Genomic DNA, 12,298 nt, shown 5'->3' with positions numbered 1-12,298 from the left:
ATAATCACCTCCTTACCTATCTCTATTTCCCTCTGGCCTATCAGCTACCCAAAGACAAGGAGACTGTTCATTATTATACTTACAGCTTCTAATTTAGTACCTAATACTTGATGTTTAATTAAGATTGCATGAGTTAAATATAGCATAGTGGTTAAGAATGAGAGGTTTCTGAGTCATTTAAATCTCAGATATCCCACCTATGTAAATGCAGAAAAATTAGTAAGTTGCTTAACCTTTCTAAGATTTAGTTTCTCTCCTGGTAAGATGGAAAGAACAGTAACCCCCAATTTTTTTCATTTGTTATTTTTTTTTTTGAGATTTAGCCTTCTCTCAGCCATGGGAAGGGGATAAGGAGATCTGAGGCAACTCCAGGAGCGTATGTGCAATTCTATTAAGGTCAGAACCTGGACATGTTACATATTTCTTCTGGTTGTAGCCCATGGTCCAACTTAGTCACATGGCCACAAAGAGCTTCCAAGGAGGCTGGGAAACATAGTCTTTATCTGGGCAGATATTTGGTCAGCTAAAATCCTATTACTACAAAAGAAAGAATGAATGTTAGGGGAAATGACTAGACTGACAAAGATAACAATCCCCCCATCTTTGGATACAGTCTTGGTAGATCTATCACTAGAGGCACCCAATTTACTTCTCATTCCAACCAAGGGATGGGCATATGACCCAAACTGGGTCACTCAGACACTCTCTCTTAAATGGGAATCTTGTATGAAGTGATACAGAGACTTCAAATAGTTGAAGTTCATTCATCCTGATGTGGTGACCTGAAAAATAACTAAACATTATGGTTTCATGCTGCTTAGATCTCTATAGTTTCTCTGGTTCCTGGGTTTGTCTTTAGTCTGTCTTCCCAGATCCAGAGTTTCCTTGAACTCTGTAAGATATCCTTTGTTTTTCTCTTAAGTTGTTCAGAATTGTTTTGTGCGACTTACAATCATAGCACTCTAACTGATCAAAGGTCATGTTTGGATGTATTCCAGGTGAGGAGATAAAAAAACTCTAACTGATCAAAGGTCATGTCTGGATGAATTCCAAGGTGAGGTTCTCCACCCATGAGGATTTCTACCTAAGCACATTTTTTTTCACTTAAGGTAACAAGACAACTATAGCATTATAGTTCTTAATCTTAAGGTAACAAGAAAACTATAGCATCAAAGATAGTAGCTTAAAATGGAAACAGAGAAAAGTGGAAATTAAATATGATTAAGCTAATACTTGTACTTACTTGTAGAGATTACAGATTACTCTAATATTTACAACAACTCTATGCTTTGTTAATATTTTACACATATTATCTCATTAAAGCCTTACAGCAACAATAGGCATAATTATTATTCTCATTTGCATGAGAGGAAAATTGAGCTCATAAAGTTATCTGTTGCCTAAGGTCACATGACACAACGGTTGTAGCCAGCATTCAAAACAAAGTTGAATTCCAGCATTTGAGCTCTTCACCATCATGCTACACCAGTTAGACCTCACATAATAAAAGTAAATATATTTGTTATTTAAACAGCTTTTTAATTTTATTTTTTAATTTTTAACTTTTTATTATAGAAAATTTCACACGTAAAAATAGAACAGTATAATAAAGTCTCATGTACCCATCATCTAGCATCAATAATTATTCCTGTTCTATCATTCTTCCTCTCCTCAAATTTACACTTTATTTTCCTCTATCCTGGAGATTTTGTTCTATTTTTTTTTAAATTCATATTTATTTTTATTATTTTACTCTGGAGTATTTAAGAACAAATACCAGAAATCATCTCTCTTCAATATAAATACCTCAGTATGTTTCCCTAGTACATGAGAACTTAAAAGAAGGAAAAAAAATTACATCATACCCCTCAAATAATTAATTCCTTAATATGTATAATATTTGATCTATAAGTTCAATTTTCCCTGATTTCCTCAAAAATATCTTTACTGTTGTTCAAATAAAAATTCAAACACACTGCACACATATATGTCAGATAGTCTCTTCAGTTTCTTTTTTAAAGATTTTTTATTAAAATATAGCTAACATACAATATTATATTAGTTTCAGGGGTACACCATAGTTATTGAACATTTATATACCTAAAGAAGTAATCACCATAGCAAGTCCAGCAACCATCTGACATTGTACCACATTATTACAATATGATTGACTATATTCCCTATGCTGTATGTTATAGCCCCATGAGGTAGAGCATAGGGAATATAGTCAATAATATTGTAATAATGACACTGTACCACATTATTACAATATTATTGACTATATTCCTTATGCTGTACGTTATATCCCCATGACTTATTTGTTTTATACCTGGAAATTTGAACCTCTTATTCACCTTCACCTTTTTCCCCCCATTTAAAATTTTCAATTACAGTTGACATTCAATATTATTTAATATTAATTTCAGAGGTACAGCATACTGGTTAGATATTTATACAATTTAAGAAGCGATCCCCTTGACTAGTCTAGTACCCACCTGGCACTATACATAGTTATTATCACATTATTGACTATATTCCCTATGCTTTATATCACATACCCATGAGTATTTTGTAACTACCAATTTTTACTTCTTAAACTCTTCACCTTTTTTTACCCATGCCTTCAACCTCTTCCCATCTGGCAGTATCAAAATGTCCTCTGTATTCATGAGTTTGTTTCTGTTTTCTTTTTTTGTTTGTTTGTTTATTTTGTTCATTAGATTGCACATATAAGTGAAATCACATTGGATCTGTCTCTCTCTGTCTGACACTCCACTCAGCACAATACCATCCAGGTCCATCCATGCTGCCACAGATGGCAAGAATCTATTCCCTGCAGGGCCAAGCAATATTCCACTGTATATATGTACCACCTCCTCTTTATCCATTCATCCATCAATGGATATCCAAGCTGCCCTCACATCTTGGCCATTATAAACAATGCTGCAATGAACATATGGATGCACATATCCCCTTGAAGTAGCATGTTGGGTTTCTTTAGATAAATACGCAGAAGTGGGATTATTGGGTTTTGTCTCTTGTGATAGCCTTTGTTTTAAAGTCTATTTTGTATGATATGAAAATTGATATCCCAGCTTTTTCTTTTTCTGTTTCCATTTTTATGAAATACCTTTTTCCATCCCTTTACTTTCAGTCTGTGTGTATCTTTCAATCTGAAGTGAGTCTCTTATAGGCAGCATATATAAGGGTCTTGTTTTCTTATCCAGTCAGCCACCCAACCTTTTGATTGGAGCATTTAATCCATTTACATTTAAAGTAATTTCTGATTAATATGTAGTTACTGGCATCTTATCGTTCATATTTTTTATTTTTTATTATTTTATTTTTTGTCTTAAAGAATCCCTCTACGATTCCTTGTAATACTTTTTTGCTGGTGATGAATTCCTTTAACTTTTTGTTGTCTGAGAAGCTCTTTATCTACCCTTCAATTCTAAATTATAGCTTCACTGGGTAGAGTTATGTTGGTTGTAGGTACTTTCTTTTCATCATTTTAATATTTTGTGCCAATCAAACTTTCTGTTGAGAAATCAACTGACAGTCTAATGGGAGCTCCCTTGTAGGTAACTAACTACTTTTCTCTTGCTGCTTTTAAGGTTCTCTCTTTGTCTTTAACCTTGGCATTTCAGTTATGATGTGTCTTAGTGTGGGCCTCTTTGGGTTCATCTTGTTTGGGACTCTATGCACTTCCTGGGCTTGTATGTCTATTTCCTTCACCGGGTTAGGGAAGTTTTCAGTCATTATTTCTTTGAATAGGTTTTCAATTATTTGCTCTCTCTCTTCTCTTCCTGGTTACCCCTATGAAGCGAATGTTGGTACACTTGATATTGACCCAGAGGCTCCTTAAACTATCCTCATCTTTGGATTTTTTTTTCTTTTTGCTGTTCTGATTGGGTGCTTTCTGCTACCTATCTTCTAAATTGCTGATTTGATCTCTGCTTCATCTAATGTGTTGATTCCCTCTAATGGAATCCTCATTTCAGTTATTGTATTCTTCATTTCTGGCTGGTTCTTTTTCATGTTTTCTATCTCCAATTATTTGTTTTCTATCTCTTTGTTGAAGTCCTCCCTGAGATCACTGAGCATCTTCATCACCAGTGTTTGGAACTCTGCATCTGGTAAATTACTTGTCTCCATTTTGTTTAGTTTTTTTCCTGAAGCTTTGCTGTGTTCTTTTATTTGGGACATGTTTTTTTGTCTTCCCATTTTGGTTGCCTCCCTGTGTTTGCTTCTATGTATTAGGTAGGGCTGCTCCCTGTCTTAGTAGATTGGCCTTATGTAGTTGGTGTTTTGTGGGGCCCAGTGGCATCATTTTCCTGGTCACCTGAGCTGGGTGTTCCAGGTGTGTCCCTTGTCAGTTGTGTGTGCCCTTCTGCTGCAGTTGAGCTCTGGTTGCTGTTTGCATGTCAATGGGAATGATTGACCCTTAGGCTGATTGGTTATAAGGACTGGCCTTGATTACAATGGGTAAGCTGTTGTGCTGTGGCTAATGCTATGGAGCAGAATTCGCTTTAGCAGGGCTCTGGTGCCTGCCCAGTCTGCCTTTTAGATGTGTCATCCTTAGAGGCAGCCAGGTGATGCTTTGGCTCAGTCAGAAGCTGGCTATTGGGTGTGTCAGCCCCAGGGCCTCCTGGGAAAGACCCCACTGCAGGCCAAGTTCAGCTGCAGCCTGGGCCCTACCCGGGGCAACCTTGCATGAGCCACAAAGCACTCAGCAGATTGCTGCCAACTGCCCTTGGCTTGGAGGTGCCTTGAGGAGCCAGGCCACAAACCAAGGCCAGTTGTCACAAGTGCCAGGCTCAGGGCATGTCAGCAAGAGGTATAGGGCACACTGAAGCTAGATGCTTGTTTGGGTTTTGTGAACCTTTGAGAGATTTTAGGAAAGTCTGCCGCATAAGCCAAGACAGGCCTTTTGTCTGGAAAAGCCACTGGAAGTGGCGTGGATGGGCTCACAAGTTGGGTGGGGCAGGGTCAGGATATACCAGGGTGGGGCCAACCTATGGTGTTAGCCAGGTTGATGGAGAGTCAGATATGGTGGACCCTGCATCTGCATGCCAGGAGAGGGGAGGGATCAACAAGGAAACAATGGCTTCTGCCAGCTCCTCCATCTGGGAGAAACCTGCCCCTACAGCCCTCACCATGAAGTCAGACAACTCAGTTCCTTCCTACATGTCCCCAGTGCTTTTCTAGCAGCTTCCCCAGCACTGGAGCTCAGAGTGAGTGTGCCTGTCAGTGAGTAGAGTGGTCTTATGTAGTCTTATGTAGTTGGTATCGTACAGGAGTAGGACCTGGGACTCCAGCCACCTCCATCTCACTGAGCCACAATCTCTGCTGGTTTTCATAGCCAGAAGTTATGATGACTTCTCTTCCTGGCACTGAAACCCTGGGCTTGGGAGCCTGATGTGGGGCTGGACCCCTTGCTCCTTAAGGGGGGACCTCTGCAGCAGAGATATCCCTCCCAATTTTTAATGGTTACATGTGGGTGTGGTACTAGACCATTCCACGTGTCTTCCCCTCCTACCAGTCTCAAGGTGGCTTCTTCTGTCTGTCCTTAGAAGTAGGACTTTTGGCAATTCTAGACTTTAGGCAATTCTCAGTGATGGTTGTTCTGTAGTTTAATTATAATTTTGATATGGTTGTGAGAGGATGTCAGCGCAGCATTTACCAACTCTGTCATCTTGACCAGAAAGCCTCCTCTTGAATTTCTTTTAACTTCTGACAGTTCTTCCCTTCGTTTCCTCTATGTCGTGTTTGTTGAAGAAAAAGGGGACCTTTGTCCTGTGGAATTTATAACATTCTGGATTTGGCTGACAATATCCTCCTGATATCATTAATAGTTTCCTATCTTCTGTCTTTCCTATAAGCTGGTAGTTAGTTCAAGAGACTTGATTAAATTCAGGTTCAAAAAAATAATTTTTGTCAGGAATACTTCATAGGTGGTAGAATAGCTTACTTTTTAAATAAACTGTGTGACTGATTTAGTAAATGTGCTGAATCAGAGATCATAATCAATAAACTGTTCTTTCTTCTCCCACCACTGCCTTCAAGCAAGCAAATCTCCCTTCTTTGCTCCCAATGACATTTCAAGCAGATCCTTTACCTTTGGGGTCACTCTCAGATATGAGAAGAGTCTCATTTTTAGCTATGGAAATTTTCAGTCCAGTCTAAATTAAACTTTAATTTCTCATACATTTCAAATGTCCCTCCTTTCCCCTCTCCTATTACAGCTGCAGCATGGCCTCTCTTTTCATTCTATTTGGTAGGCAGTCTTCACAGTGTCCCTTTAGTCCATGAGAAACGGTGTGTATTTGCCCAAATGGTGCAAGTATACTTGCAACCTTCTGTCCTCGCCCAGCCACTAGACACAGCTCCAGACAGCCTTTAGTCTGCAGATTTCTCAATACCCCTCAAACTCCAAGGGACCCTTGTTAAATTCTCCCCCAAATTGGCTTCTCTTTCACTTCTGAAGTAGCACAGGGCACATGTACATGTTCTTCCAGCTCAGCAGGCATCTGGATATAAAATGAAAGTCCCACATCCCTTTCTAGCTAGCACTCCCAATTCTAAAGGGTTTTTTCACTATCTCCCCTTTCTTGGCTCGCGTGGAAGAAGCAATGTGCCATGCAGAACAAGGAAGAAATTCCGCTGTTCTCTTTCCTCTTGGGAAGCTCCCCTAAAGATGCATTTGCCCAAATGAATCTCTGGTCTCCTCTTCTAGAGGCTGTTGGGAGTGATGGTTGCTGGACCATAATATCTGTATCATAGTAGGGCTTGTGTATGGGTGTTTGGGGTCCTTCTTTAAAATGTGAGGCTGCTTCTCACTCTTGTCTACACCTCTGAGGCTGTATCTTAAATTCTTATCAACAGGAAAATCTCAATCTATATCCATATAAGTCTCTTATATTTACCTCAACTTCACTTTATAAGACAATTCTGCTAAACATACAGAATTTCCTAGTTTATTTTAAAATGATTTGTAGTTTATTAAAAATGATTAAGAGAAACACAAATTTAAATAATACTCTCCAGGACATTTGTTCATGTGTCAGAAGGATGTTGGTGAATATCAAGTGCAGTGCTAACAAATTCTTATCTTCTGTCCTTACTCAAGAAGACCTGGATGGTCTACTAAATACCAACAACAACAAAGCAAGAAAAAGAAAACATTTCTAAAAACAGCAGAAGACAAGGAAGCAGATCCACAGTGATAGATCAACTAAATTAAATGTGCCCAGTTTTGTTTAATATGTCACAAACAGAACTATGTACTTGTTTGATCCCCATATTAGATATAACCTATAACCATTTTAATTGATGTGTTATGGTCTGTTTTTTTTTTTTTAATTAATGGGCTTAATTACAATTGCTGAATGGAAAACTGTTTAGTCCAGCCTTAACTATAAGTAGAATTAGAAAATGAAAAGAAGGCTTACTGACTTACTAAAGATTCAGCTGAACACATTTTTATTTTGCTCTCAGCCAAAGTAGGAACTAAGGATAAACTAATCAAGAGTTACATGGTGGTGAATCAGTATTTATGGATGAATGGGAGAAGGTAAAAAAGACAAACTCTGTTACATCCTATTGGGCTGAAATAAGGAGTTTAAAAATGTACAAGATGTTTCTGGATGTGTACTGTAATTGGATCAATTAAATCATGTCAAACTTACTCTTGACGTAGCTGGTTAAATAAAATCTGAATCCAAGTATTATCTATATTCAAGTTATGTTCACCTAGCAGAACTCTAGGCTAGTACTAGAATCTTAATAAATGTTTGTGGGAAAAAGGAAGGAAGGAAAGAAGGAAGGAAGGAAGAAAAGGAAAGAGAGGAGGGGAGAAAAGGGAAATTGGTTTTTATTTCCTCATTTTAACAACTGAATAAGCATAAATTGGTTAATGGTCCTTTCATGGTGTTGATAAAACATTGAATTTAGGCCTAATTGTGCCAATGAAACAGAAGTTATAGTTTAATAAAAATCATGTTATGGCAATAATTGAAAGGCTGAAAGCACATGAGTTTGAAAAAAGAATGTTAAACGTTTGGTTTTTATGTTTCTGTTTTCAACTCTGGCATCATGAATTAACTTTATAACATATTTAACATTCCAGAATATCAAGTCATTGATTTGTTCTCTTAGAAACCCCATTTCCCAAGTCATTTGAATTAAATTACAAAGACACTACTAATTAAGAGAAAGCAATGCAGTGTGCATCATTAAGAAATGCAATGTAGTATGCCTGTTAAAAGCAAACCTGATGAAATAGAATTTCAGGACTAGACAGCACATTAGTCATTCTTCCCAATCTGTGTCACTCACAGATTTCCTAACTATTCTTTCCGTCTTCATTCAAATCTTGGGTAGAAATGCTATAGAGGGGGTCATAGCCTTGACCTTGTGGCACTCACCTAAAGGTGCACCCCTCGAATTTCCCTCTCCCTTCTCCCTCCCTCTGTGCATTTGCTACCTGATGTTGTCATCCACCCCTCATTTCACCCTCTTAAAGAAATCTACAACAACATGAAGGGAGACCTTGTGAAATTGCCCGTCCCTTCAGGGTGTTCCTGTGGTACCTTCTCCAACCCTCTAGCACTGCACTTACCACCGTGATCATGGAACAGAGTGAAGTAACTGGTTGGCCTCTCTGACTCCATCTTGTTCAAGTCTGCTTTGTTCCCATGGCCTTCAGCTTAGTAGCTTCTGCTTAGTCTTGCATGTAGACATGCTCATCATTAAAGGAATTCTGCTTGTGGCTTGAATTTTATTAAAAAAAGCCCCTTACCGGAAATTGCCTTCCCAAAAAAATAAGGGAAGTATATACAAAAATCATGATTATTTTATGATTGTTTATCAAAGGGTTGCAGGAACCTCAGGACTGAACTCACATCAGCTAGAGTCAACAGAGTAAGAACAAAGAAGTTCCACAATCTGCCTCACACCCCCTGCTGGCGCCCAGATGTCTGCAGCCATCAGTCACCTCTTCCCCTCCCGTTTCCCCTTCCCTTGACATAGAAGAAGCCTGAGCTCTGTACTTTCTTATGATGGATTTGAGGCACCATTAGGGCTTCCATCTTTTTGGTTAGCACCTTCTCGATCAATAAACTGTTTCTTAATCCAAACTCTGACATTTTGAGTTTTGGCCTTCCAAAGCATCGGGCACAAAAACTTTGGTCCAGTTTCAATTATTATAATTTCTTCTCCCTAAAAGACAGACTCCATATATAGAGTTAATATTCATTTCTGAATCCTCACTGAACAGTATTTCTTTTGTGCCAACACTGGTCACAGTCTGTGTCACACATTATGTTTAGGATTGAACAAAATAGATGTGGTCCTTGGATTTTGGACATGTGCCATCTTTTGAGGAAGAGAGTCATTAATAAATAGGAGATTACAATTTGTGTTATAAAGAAACCAGGGCTCCAGGGGCCAGAACAACAGGCAAGAAAGAATCGGACTGAGGGTTTAGCAAAACTTCTCTGAGGAACCAACATTCACCTTGAAGTCCGTGATCACGAGGAGTTATTCAGGGTTTACAGGCTTGAGTGAGAAGAGTGCCATCAGAGGCGACAGTGGTAGAAGCCTGGAGCTGGAATGGATAGAGCAAGGGGAGAAGGATGGGAGAGACTCGGGTCTGGATGCTGTGGGGCCTGAAGAGACCACATTAGAGATTTTGTATTTTATCCGAAGTGTAAACCATTGAAAGTTTTAAGCAGGAGGTTAATGTGATTTGTGTACCACGGTGCCTTGTTTTTGTTTGCTGGACATTGAAGATTTACAAATAAATGGATGAACGAAACATAAACAATGAATCAAAGATCCAGTTCTATGACATTTCAGAGTTTTACCCACCTCAGGCCATTAGATTAATTGCATACAGCTCATTCTTAGGAAACACATAATGGGAATTTGTTGATTTTTCAGGCACTTTCCACTACCAACCCCTCATGTTATTTTAGGGAATACATCTTCCCATTGTGAGCATTCTTGGTGCTCCTCTCTCCCTTGGCTAAGAGGCAGGCATGAGAACCAAGCTGTTCCAAATGGGCACCCCCTCCTGGGACTTAAGAGTCTTGAACAGAGTAATTGATAGAGGAGAAAATGGTTTGAAAGATTTCACTTCAGCCATGGCAATTAAGAAAGATAATACGTATTTCAGGCTCTAGTGCCCACAGCTTCCCTGGTTCTTGCCCTGGTCTCAAGCCTGAATCCCTAGTCTGCCATCTTTCTTCCCAATAAAAGTCCCACCAGTGCCTTCACTTTTTCCTTAAAATTGTCAGTGTCAGTTTCTGTCACGTGTAATAGAAGAATTATAATGGAATGAAAATCAATTTTAGCTCTAAATGGTGATTATATTTTGGTCTCAAGTTTTTAAGACCTGTCTTTGGATATGTTGCTTGCTCATTTCCAAACTGATGGAATTTTTAACTTTTTTTTTTACTTCTCAAAACAGGTTATAGTAGTTGGAATGTACTTTCTGGGCAAAAACACTTGAAATCCTTGAAAATAGTTTCTCTCTCTCTCTCTCTCTCTCTCTCTCTCTCTCTCTCTCTCTCTCTCTCTCTCTCGTTTCCTCAAACACAAAACTGTAGTTTCCTAATGAAGTTTTGTCTTTGCACTATTTATTCTACATATTTTTGTTAGAGACCCTTCCCCTTGCTTTTAAAGAATGTTTTCCAAAGTGTGTTCCGTAGAACACTAGTCCCATGAGACACTTCAGATAAAAAGTGTCAGTTATAACAGTCTGACTAGCAGTGAAGACTCCACCTCCTCTTTGGGTTTCAAAGAACATTGTAGCATCTTAAAGCATAGGAAAAGTTCTGCAGAAAGGAAGTCTGTGGTTTTTCCAACGTTTCCAAAATGTACCTGGTCATGCAACTCTTCTTCTTGCAAAACCTATTAAAGAACTACTATTTGTGGAACCCACTTTCGAAAATGCTGCTTTTGAAAACCAAGGCAAAGTGGTACTGAGGTTTTCACATTTTCTCTCTGCCACCTGTTAACAGTGTATTATGTTCCCTTGGCAATGAGTTTATCCCTTTTTTTTTCCTGCTTCAAATACACCTCGAACGTTCTTTTAGTTATTGTCTATTTTAGAATTTTTAATGGCCTCCATCCTTCCTGGCACATGCTACTCTTTGGGTTTATTCTAGGTATATCCCTGAAATGCCTCTTATAGTGAAGGCACATCACAGTATGCTGAGAGAAGCCACAGTGTTCATGTTTTATTTGTTTTATTTACTTTACTGTGTGTGAGTCTTTGGAATACCTGTAAAATTAGGGGTGATATGGTAGAGGGAACGTTCAACTTTCAGCTCATTCTGGTATTTTGTGCACATGCACATGAGAACACATACACACATACACACGAATACATATCATAGAAGAAAACACTGTCTATTCTCAAGGTCACCTCAAACACATCTGAATGTGTCCATCTGAAACTGTCCAAGCTGAGATGAATTGTGTGGGTGGAGAGTGAGCTATGGGGACAGATCGTCTGTCTTCCAGCTTGCCCTGACTGGTCTAACAAGTCCATAAGGAGAAAGGTCAGGGGTTCCAGGAAAAAGCCAGGATATACAGGAGAAGCAGGTGACAAGGATTAACAGTGATGACTTTGACCTTGGTACAAATGATGACAGTTAAGCAGCTGACACAATTGTGTCTTTAACTCTTCATTCACTTACTAATTCATTCAACTAGCATGATTGAACACCTACTCTGTTAAAGCATTCTGCTTGGTTTTTGCCTTCAAAAAAACACTGTTATATCAGGTTACTGGGCACCTAAATAAAAATGTACAATATAAGCTGGAGAATTATGTTAGAAATAGGGACAAAATGCTTTTCTGAATTAACTTAGGTATTTAGAAATACTTAAACTTGTATTGCTCTAGAATACATTATTAACATATTTCATGAATGTGCCTTCAATTTTCTCTACTAGATCATGTTCATTTATGCTGTTTGCTTTATAGCATTTTTAAAGCATTCCATTGTCAAATATAATTCAAAATTTAAATTACCATAAATATTTGTTACTATATCAAATGTCCAACCATTGATTAATGTTAAGCTAATTTTAATTTCTTTTTTTACAGTGCTGCAGTAACATTCTTATGTATACTTCATGGATATGAAATGGTACCAATTGTGATTTTACCTTGCATTTCCCTGACTGCCATGAGGTTGTGAATCTTTCATTTGTTTATTGGGCACTTGGGATTCTATAAATTCTTTTATACTTCCTTTCCCTAAAATGTAGTACGGGGCCATCACCA

At 38.4% G+C, this 12,298-nt stretch overlaps 1 long non-coding RNA gene across 2 annotated transcripts in view; it reads left to right on the top strand.

Annotated features, from left to right (window-relative positions):
- LOC141570065 (uncharacterized) overlaps window positions 1-9,945 on the top strand; it is a 31,993-nt gene extending 22,048 nt beyond the window's left edge. The window contains exons 4-5 of one of the 2 annotated variants that reach the window (XR_012493872.1): window positions 999-1,054; window positions 7,133-9,945. This is a non-coding gene — a long non-coding RNA (uncharacterized LOC141570065). The other variant, XR_012493874.1, reaches the window with a different exon arrangement.
- The last annotated feature ends 2,353 nt before the right edge of the window (window positions 9,946-12,298 follow it).

The sequence above is a fragment of the Rhinolophus sinicus genome, linkage group LG02 (genome assembly GCF_036562045.2).
Source record: "Rhinolophus sinicus isolate RSC01 linkage group LG02, ASM3656204v1, whole genome shotgun sequence".
Lineage (NCBI taxonomy): Eukaryota > Metazoa > Chordata > Mammalia > Chiroptera > Rhinolophidae > Rhinolophus > Rhinolophus sinicus.
This window is presented reverse-complemented; position numbering and strand designations above follow the sequence as displayed.